The sequence below is a fragment of the Eublepharis macularius genome, chromosome 9 (genome assembly GCF_028583425.1).
Source record: "Eublepharis macularius isolate TG4126 chromosome 9, MPM_Emac_v1.0, whole genome shotgun sequence".
NCBI lineage: Eukaryota > Metazoa > Chordata > Lepidosauria > Squamata > Eublepharidae > Eublepharis > Eublepharis macularius.
The window spans coordinates 19509763-19520488 of NC_072798.1; positions in this window are offsets into that span (position 1 = coordinate 19509763).

The following is a 10726-nucleotide window of genomic DNA, read 5'->3' on the forward strand; positions in this document are numbered from 1 at the left end:
CCTGGGCGGCCCCCATGCCCCAAATCATGCCCCGCAGAGGGCCCATTTCGAGTAGAATCAGGCCCCGCAGCGGGCAATATAACCCCTAGGGAGCGCGGGGTTTTTACCTGTGCAACTGCCGTGGTCGCTGCCACTTCCAGAAGTAACAGCGCTGTGCAGCCAGCATGATGATGTCACTTCCAGAAGTGACGCCATCATGCCAGCTCTGGGAGCGCGTGCGGGGGGCGCGCATGCAGAAGGTCACCATGGAGCAGGGGAAAGGTAAGTGCTAGGTCCCAATCCTCCCACCAGGAGTATAGAGGCACCTGGCAATCCTAGTTAAAGGTCTTTAAGATTTCCACTAGTAGAACACTGTACAGAGTAATTGCCTAGAATGCCGAAGTGAAACACTTTCAGAAAAGTTATACCCCCAGTCTCCTCCCCCCGAAGTTGAATGAAAGCCAGTTGAAGTCAGAGCGTAGATGCTAGGAGATGGAGAGTGGAGTTCCCACGGCCGGTTCCCAGATGCTCACTCCCACCTGCGCTGATAACACAGTTCAGCTAAGATAGTAGCAGACACTCAGAGAAGGAAATAGTGAAGCAGCTATTCTACTCTACTTCGATTCCCCACCCCCAACCCCAACCCCCAATAGCTAGATAACTTCATGTATGGCAGGCAGGCAGGCTGGCTTGCTAGCTTGTCTGCCACCATGTTGGAGACCCCTGTCCTAGCTAATGGATGCAAAAGGTACTGGGATAACTGGCAAGCACCAGTCAGTTACTTATCAAATAACATTTTATTAATTAATCTGTAACTATATTAAGTTACCAGTATTTAGTTCTGCTGTCGGCCTACATTCCCTTGCTCTGGTGTGCCCTTAAGGTCCCTGGCCACACCATTTCTTGCTGTAGGCCAATAAGCCCAACAGTCTTGGCTGTGAGAGCTTTGCAGCTGTGAGGACTGATGCTTAGTCACAGCACATGGGCTTCATTCCCTTCTCTTTCACAGCTGCTTTCCCCTGAGCATATGGGTGGACTCCTCTTCCCAGTTCCTTGTGAGATGTTTCTTTCCTTCCCCCTCCCACATACTTGCCATTGTCAGATAAAAAAGAACCCACTCATTAGCTCAAGGGAAAGCAACTGCTGCTAAAGAGGAGCAGTAAGGGAATAAGGTTGCTAACTGGCCAGGAAAAGAAATGTTCTAGCTCTTTGAGGGCGGAGGAAAATGCTGCTTCTCATGCCATGGAGCTACATAACACCATCTGATAACTGCTGCCAAGCAGACCAAACTGATATTAAAGGAATAGCGAGGGGGACCAGTTTAAAAGCTGGCAACTCTACAAAGTAGGGTTGCCGCCTCCAAGTTGGGAAATTCCTGGGGATTTTGGAGGGTGAAGCCTGGAGAAGACAGGATTTGGGGAGGGAAACCCCAAGAGATCGGTTGTAATTCCAGGAGATCCCCTGGAGGCTGGTAACCCTACTACAAAGGGAGGAAGGTGGTAAAAGTTTGAGAAACCAGCAGAGAAAGTGGCAAGGAAGGTCATCTTGCCTCAACTGTAGAGCTAGGCAAGGGAAGAGTGAGACTGATGTGGTACAGCCTTTTCCTGGTGCCGAAAAAGGCCAACACCACCGTAGGATTGACAGCTGACCAAAAAATTGGCCTAGTCTGTGTGATAACAGACATTTGAACTGAAGAAATCAGCAAGCAAACCTTTTTACAAAGTACAGATAAACAATGTTACCACGTCTGGAGATCAAGATGCTTCCAAAAATACAGGAACAGAGACTGGTTTAAATTGTTAGCAGCCCTTACCTCCCTTTGCATGCAGAAAAAGCAGCATGAGAAAGGGACCTAGGCTATATTTCTTCCTGAAGTGCTACTTTCTCTATGTGGTTTTTAATGTGGGGGAGCACTCGAGTATACCATTCCTTGCGGCAGTCTGAAGTGATACAATGCAGTTTTGTCTACATTGGCAGAGAATCCCAATAAAGTCTTTCCCTAACCTGGGTTTGTTTTTTTTTAGCAAAGGTTCCCTAAAGAGCCCCTCCCCTGCATTTCTGTCTGCTGCTATTCTGGAATGCCCTGGGGCTGAACTGTGGAAGGCAGAAGATACAGTGGGTAAATGTGATTTATTTTATGGTCAAGTGTGAACATAAACTCTGATGGGTTATTTTTGGTCTCTGGCTCCTTCCTTGCCATTCCCCTATAACCAGGGCTTTTTTCAGCTGGAACACGGTGGAACGGAGTTCCGGCACCTCTTGAAAATGGTCACATGGCTGGTGGCCATGGAGCGGTGCGGAGGGCAATCTAAACTCCCCTCTGTCTGGAGATCAGGGGGCGGGGCCACCAGCCATGTGACCATTTTCTCTGAGGGCGATTTAAACTTTAAAAAACTCCTCCCTTGTTCCAGCTGGCCCAAAGTGACATCATTGTGCGGTCCTGAGTTCCACCACCTCTTTTCCCAGAAAAAAAAGCCCTGCTTATAACTAACAGACATAGGACATTTTACTTTTATTTTAATTCTTTCCATAGATGCTTCGGGCGGGGGTGGGGGGGAGGCCGAACAAAACATATCAGGTACAATCCAGTAAAACCAATCAAAACAAAAAAAGTACTAAAGCCAGTGAAAGAGCTATTAAAATACAATCCCTGAGTGAAAAAAATACCTCATTCCTTCTCAACGCTGGCAATTTAAAATCAGCAGTAATAACAATGTCTTACAGAGGTTCTGGATAATATAAAGGCCTACTGGGAGATGTTCCTCCAGAAACTCCATTGCATTGAATGGGAGCAGCTGGAGAACATTGTTATGGTAAGTGAATGGGTGTCTATATTACCAGGCTGATCCATCTTTACTATAATTTCCCATGAAGTACATCAACCACGAACACACCCATGGCTACTTTCCTGTATCTTAGCCAAGACATATGGAAATTCCCTGCAAATCATACAACATGGGCAATCAATGCCAGAGGACCATAAATACAAATCTCAAATGGGACTGTAGATCTGATCCAGGTCACAGCAGGCTAATGGGGTGTCCCTCTCTCCAAAAGCTACATCCCGACCAGCTACTCTGCAGGCAATTTCTGTCAAAAATATCAGATCCATTTAGGGATCCGATTCCCCCAGTGGGGGCAGGAGATTCCCCACTTTCATCCTCTGCCCTCCACCATCACTTACCTGGCTGGCAGAGAGGAAAGATGCAGGAATGGGCCTCCCAGGCGCATTCCCAGGGCAGTGCAATAACATCACTTCCCAGGAGTGATGTCATCGCACTTCCTTGAGAGCACTTGGTAGCAGGTTGACGTCACTTCCTGGAAGTTATGTCATCACACAGGGGCACACGTGCAAAAAGCATAATGGGAGTGGTGAAAAGGTAAGTGCCAGGTCCCCCCTCCCCCCGGGAGGGTAAGGGGACCTGTCAACCCTAGGTCTATTCCATACCTAGATAGTTTGAGCTGGGGGTTCCTGAGAACAATTTGAAGGGGTCATCATAGTGGGGGGGGGAGAGATGACAAGATTTATTGGGGTGGCCCAAGGAATGCTTGGGTGGGGTGGGCCTCTATAAGCAACCCTATAGCTATGGACCTTTGATTTTATTTGGTTACTCCATTTATACCCCGCCTTTCTCACCAATAGACCCAAAGCAGCTTACATCGTTCCCCTCCCCTCCATTTTATCCTCACAGCAACCACCCTATGAGGTAGGCTAGGCAGAGTATGTGTGACTGGCCCATGGTCCTCTCGCAAGCTTCCATGGCAGAGAGGGGATTTAAACCTAGATCTCTCAGATCCTAATCTGACACTCTGACCACTATACCACAGGGGTTGTCAGTGTGCCCATAAAAATAATACAAAACTAGCAGAAATCTCATTATGATGGGCGGGATGTATGTGAAGAAGTGCTCGTATGCTGCAAAGCTCCCAGTGTCCCACAGCATAGTCTGAGCATGGGTGCACATCACCTGCACAGTGCCAATGAGGGCTGGCCATCCAGTGCCAAAGGTGGGACTCTCACATCAACATCTGCAAGAACAATGCATTACTTTCCTCCTGAACAGACTACATTTATTTGAAATAAAGGGGTGCATTCAGGGAAACGGTAAGGGTCGGGCCTGGTTTCATGTTAAAACCAGCCATTGATGGGATCTCAAGTGGCTGAGACTGAGATGGGAAAAGATCTGGGGTCCTAACAGACAGCTAGACGAGACTGTTGATTCAGTGTACGGCAGTGATGAAGAACTCCATGTTGGTGATTACTAGAAAAGGGATTGGAAATAAAAGGGCCAACATGTCCTTATGTAGAGCTACGGTGTGGCCCCATTTGGGATACTGTGTATTGGTCTGGTCCCTGTACCTCAAGAGAGATACCACAGATCTGGGAAAGGTGCCAAAGGTGCCAAAATAATCAAGAGGTTACAACAAGTTCCCTATAAGGAAAGGCTAAGTTTAGTGAAAAGGTTAATTAAGGAGGTTCTTGTGGAAGTTGTTAAAGTTCTGGATATGGAAAAAGTGGATACTGAACATTCTCTCCGTACTATCACAGCTTGGAGGCACCCAATGAAGTTTATGGGCAATCGTTTCAGAACATACAAAAGAATTGCTTCACACAAGACATGTCTATGGGATTCACTGCCTCAAGATGTAAAGACAATTGGTATCTCAGAGGGCTTTAGAAAGGAATTGGACAAATTAATGGAGGATGGGCCCATCAATAGCAGTCATGAAAGCTGAACAGAACTTCAGGAGGCAATACAGCAGTGAATGCCAGTTGCTGGGAAAATGGGGGGGGGCTTTGGCCACTGAGCCTTTGCTTGTGGGCTTTCCAGAGCATCTGGTTGTCCCCTGTGAGAAAGGGAAGCTGGTTTGATTCAGGGCCAAACGAGATGTGACGCCTTTAAACAAGTTGGGTCCGGGTTCCATTACAGAATACCGCACAGAGAGTTCTAAAATGGGATAGCAAATGCTCCCAGGGCTGTTTCAGCTTGGAGAAATGGTAGGGCTGGGCAGAAGCCCTTCCCCCCATGGTCCCAATCCAAATCAGGTTCTTTCAAAATGAGTTCCCCGCAACTTCTGTGTGGCTGTGGCAAAAGCAAGTGGGGTCCAAGGAGCTGGACCTGGCACATTTAAAAATGCCACCTCTAGTCTGGTCCTCAGAAGGGTTTCTATGTAGGAAGAAAACAGAGGGGCCGCCTGGTCTACCCTCCCGGGTGTCCCTTCCAAGCAGTAAGGAGAGCTCACTGCTTGCTTCTGTACTTGCCTATCCGCTGAAGACTGCTAGGTCAGAAGGGGAGCACTGGTGCCCTTCTCCAAAGCCTAAAAGATTGTATTGGGATAGTATTGGCTTAAGGCAGAGCTTTCAGGGGCACTGATCTGGCCGTGGAATTACCTGGATTTGTACTGCGAAATATTAGAGAACCTCTAGAGCTCTTCCATCTCACACGTTTTCCTCCCCATAAAGGGAGGAGGTGCCCAGAAATAAAGATCCCTGCTAGCTTCAGGCCCCCCATGAAGTTTTTGCGTGCAGGAATCAAGAATGCAGGAAAACCCTTCCAGTGTGCGTGAGCCACACTAGGCCACTGGGAACAGCCATGTACTGTTGCGTTTTTCCACATTTAAAAGCTATTTCCTCCCCGCCCCTAATTATTATTTTTCAGTAAAATTGCTCATTCCCTGCTTTCCATAGAACCCTCAACCATGTAGGAGCTTGGGAATTGTCCAAATATAACATCCACACACCACTGAGTTTATTTTTTTTATATACACAGATATGTATAATTAAATCTAATCTGTTGACCACTTTATCGCTTAGGGTCAGGGAGACGTCCCAGATTTTAGAATATAAATTTGGCCAACTGAGTGTGCTGCTGGGGAAATCCTCTGTTCCTGTGTGAGAAATTAGCAGAGTAACTGCAGTGACTGCACACTGGAAGTAATGGGAATTGACACAGACTCCAGTGTAGCTCTGTAAAATTACTTTACTAAGAGGATAAAAATAGGGTTACTTTGGAAGAAAATAATAAATTGCTAATAGGCTACATCTTGTTAGTTTAGGTAGATAGAGAAGACTGAACAGGTTAACTGATAGAAGACTGAACAAAGAGCAATAAAACTTCAGTATATAGCGTGACTTAATTGCCCCCCCCCCAATAAACAAGTTGCCTAATAGAAAATCCTAATTCTACTTCATTATGCTTAGAGACTCCCCCTTCTACAGCGGGAATCTTTACTCAAAGTCCTAATGGTTACATGCAAAGTAACTTTACTAATTCAGCAGGTAACACAAACAGTTTAACTCTTTCATGATTGGAATGAAAGCACTTGCAAATTCCCCACATCCTGACTGGGAAAGTTTTGCTTGAATAAATAACACTTTGCCATCAGAAAGTGCTCCCGACCGGCCTCCAATGAAAGAGAACCCCAAAGCAAAAGAACAGCCCTTAATGCTTGGATTCTTGAGGGGGGTGTTGAAGCAGACAAACTGAGCAGCCCTAAGCCAGTTGTCCAAGAATTCTACTCAGGTCTATTCAATGGGCCTTAAACCAAGGAAAGCGTTTTTAGGATCGCACATGACTGTTGCGCCATGCTCTCTTTCAAATGGCGGAACTCTGCTTGGAATGGCACTGCTAGCCTTGTGGAAATCTTAAAGAGCCAATCTTTGAAAATCATCCTGAAATCAAGTATTATTTGTTTAGATTATATATCAATTTTGCCTTTAGAATGTTTTTTTTTTAAGCGTTAATTTCCAGCCTCGCACATTCAAACAGCTCCTCAAAAGTCCTGAGAGTAAATTACACATACCTGACGCTATTACTGTACAGCAGGATTCAGCGTGGCCTGTGCCCTGAAGGGAGCTCTGGAACCTCCATGCTAGGGCTGGCGTGAGCACAGCCTGAGGTGGGGCAGTTGCTGGGACCCAGGATGTTTGGCAGGTCTCGTAACCACTGACCCCCAACCACGTTCCTCCCCTGCCACCCACCCACCCTTCCCCTCAGAAGCACGCTGCCAGCGTCACCTATGTTCCCTGCTGAACATGCTGCCTAGATCCACCAGGGAAGGACATGCAAGCGGCATGCAGTGTGGGAGCACTTCTGGCAGCCACAGGGGCAACGCTTCTAGCTACGTACACTTCACCGCACCATCTGAGCTTACAGGCAGGAGAGGACTGGCCAGGAGTACATACAGCCAGGTAGGAAAGGAAGCACAAGCTCCAGGTTGGGAAATTCTGGGAGATTTGGGGGTGTAGCCTGGAGAGGGAGAGGTTTGGGGAGTGGAGGGACCTCAGCAAGCTATAATGCCAGAGTCCACCTTCTTCCAAAACAGCCATTTTTCTCCAGGGGAATTGATCTCTATGGCCTGGAGATCAGTTGCAATTCCGGGAGATCTCCAGCTGCCACCTGGAGGCTGGTAACCCTAGCACAAGCAGAGGGGAGGAGTCCGTGAGCACTGGAGCAGCTCTGTGTCTATGCAACTTATAAAAACTACCTAATGTATTTGATCATAGCAATGGCTCTAAGGCCTTTGAGGTCCTTTGACCCCCTCATTCCTGCCAAAGAGAGGCATGCCAGGCTGCAAGCACATAGTAACCTATCAATCCTCATAAATGCCATCTAAGGTGGGCTCAGTATTGACCCTGTACTACAGAAGGGTGAAATCAAGGCAGAGGAAAAGGCCACCTACAGTGTCATCTTTTGCTTTACTCAGAACCCAGGCCTACTTTATTCAATGGTACTTACTGCCCTGATGTTCCCAAAATGTAGAATATAAAACTAGGGACATAAACAAGGGTTTATCTTCCTTCCTTCCACCGCCCTTTCCTACCCGCAAAGGAGAAATTAGGAGTTTGGTATTCTTTTTAACACTCTGGCTCCCCCTGCTGTTCATTCATATATTCAGAATTCAGTAGCGAATCTCAGCAGAGAGGGATGGTTTTGGAACAAAGGCTCCGGGTATTTTACAATGTTTTTCTTTCCAGCGAACACAACATCTCCCCGCCCAAACCAGATTTGTCCCAAGCCCCACAAGAACGATGCTGACTTTCCCCACTGCAGTATTTTGGATCCTGTTTGTAGTTCGAATAAAAGGCATCACAGCATCTCCCCACAGCAGGATCAGAGATGCTTACATGGCATTCTTTTTTGGTTCCAACAACAAATTAAATTCTACCTTTCACCACCCCCTCCCTTACTCTATAGGGCCACCACAGGTTGCTGGAAATCCCTGACTCAGGCATTGTGTATGAGAAAGATGCCAAATGGTAAGTAAAGATCAAATTCTGGAGAAAAGCCAGACTTGCTGTTGGGAACTCTTGTTTTCAAGCATGAAAACAGGGAAGAGCGCAAAAAGTTTACTGGCTACTGCTGTCACGTTGCCCTTAACATTGTACCGAGTCTTTTCCTTATAGCCGTCCGAAGGATATAGGTGGGACATTTGGGGAGCTGCTTCCTCACATAAAAGGCCCCAGACATTCCTTACCATGCACCTCCAGCTCCATTGCCTTCCAGTGGACTGCTTTGCAAGCCAAAAAAGCAGCATAAAAATCTAATGCGTCATTACCATTTCAGTCAAAGAATGTTTCCCCTCATTTCATAAAGATACCAACACAGAATTTTGCATGTGCAAACTGAATTATATTTGTCACTTGGTACAGATGCAGAAGCAGTTTAGTTCAGGAAAGCAAAGTAGTGCACGCATTTCAAACTTTCCCCACAATTTCCATTTTTTCCCTCCCCAGATACAACTTACTGTGATGTCTTCAAAATGTCTGAAAAGAATTTATCTGTATCCAGAAATATCTCCCCATTGAATGGTGGAACCCCTTGTAATTTTGTAAAGTCTCTTGTGAGATTTAGAAGTTGAAGCATTCTTTCCTCCTTCGACCTTTCCCAATCTGCTACGTATCGGTGCTGTAGGGAGAATGTAGCATTTGTGGCAGTTACAAAATTCATACTCATCCGTTGCACTTCCATAAGCCTCATCGTTGGACTGGCTCTTTTGGAGCCCTGTTGAGAATGCTAATTGCCAACCTGATCAAGACCTCAGCCGATGGAATCACTTTCATAATATAATTCAGGCCTGCAAAACTGGCACGCCCCCCCCAGCTGTAAACAACATGCCAATCTTATATGCATTTAACAGTGGCAGGCAGGAACAGAAAACAGTTCTATTGGGATTCCTGTGCATGGCTGCTGGGATGCCTTTAGCCTGATATGTCACTAGTTGTGCAGGTCTGATGCAATTCCTCCCTCCGACAGCAGGAAGTGAACATTCACTGAATTAAACTATACCAGATGATACTACAGGGAAGATCATCTACAACTGAGACAACATGTACAATGACATCGTGTATAAGACATCATGTAAAAGACAACCATGGCCTTGTAAGGCTACCTAGCAGTATCCCAAGGACAGGGCAATTGCATAGAGGTTTGCACTCAGAATGCAATCCCGTGCAAAGTTACTCCAGTCTAAGCCCAAGATCTTGGACTAGAGTAACTCTGCACAGGATTTGCATTGTCAGTGTGCAATCATTTATAAGTATATTTATAAGTATTATTTATAACAATGCATACTAAAATCAAATTATTCTTGTTTTCATTTTTAATTGAATGGATCCCACCCCCCCTTTCCCTGAACTCCACAGTGAATGAAACTCACCCAAATCAGAATAGGCCAAAAGCAGTCTTTTCAAAAAGTCCCCCAGTGCTATTCACACATTTAAAAACAAGAGTTCCTCATCAAGAGGTCAAGCCGTGCTTCACCAGCACAATAAGCCCAAATCAAAAACACTTCATCAGAACACAACGTTACACTGAGTGTGTATTTCAGCAGCAAAGGGAGCGCGAATGGACAGCACGTTCAGTGTCAAAAACCTGAGACGCCCTTGGAACTCCAGGCAGGAAGGCAAGGATATAAAGAAAGAGGTCCATCATATTGGATCTAAGCGACTGCCCTTAGAAAAAACGTCATGCAAACATTCGACCCAGATTTGCCCGTTCACTTTTCATGTCAGAAATCAAAGAATAGCTTTGTATTGTCATTTTTCTTCAATGAGCAACACCCTCACATGGTGAAATCCTCTTGGATATAACTTCAGTTTTAAATCATTGTTGCTGATGGAAGTAGACCTCCAGTCTCAACTGAAGGGGGACAGGGACAGAAAAAATGGTTGCAAAGTCCATCCTCGGGCTTCATCATAAAAATGGAATCTGCAAACCTGGCCTCAAGAGGACAGAAGGGAACACAAGAGACTTTAACACAGAGATGTTGGTGAGCCGATTTCAGACAGAAAAGTTCACAAGGTTTTCAAGGCTTTGGCCACTCAAGTGGTGACCTCATGCCAGAGAACTGCCAAAGATCCAGACTGGTGTGTCAGGGGTAGATGACTTCTTGGCAATCTCAAGGCAGTTCCAGATGTGTGGAAAGCCCCTAACCCTGGCCTGTCCAGTGTGTGCTGAGGGAAAGACAGGCACAGAGAGTAAATGCAAAAGGAATACACATGGAATAAGTTCCCTACAAGCTGCAGAGTATCTTTACCTCTTTCACAGGGAAGTAATAGGCAGCAACTAAAATGTGATCCTTTGTTCCAAAAGCCCTTTTTAAAAAAAATAAAAAGGCATCATGTTTGTGCCGTCACAAGGACAGCACTGGGAAAACTCCTTTGCATGGCTCAAGCTAGGGGCTGAGCACACATGGAAGTAGGTTTCTATGTAAACATTTTTAAAATCTTGAAATCACACCAATT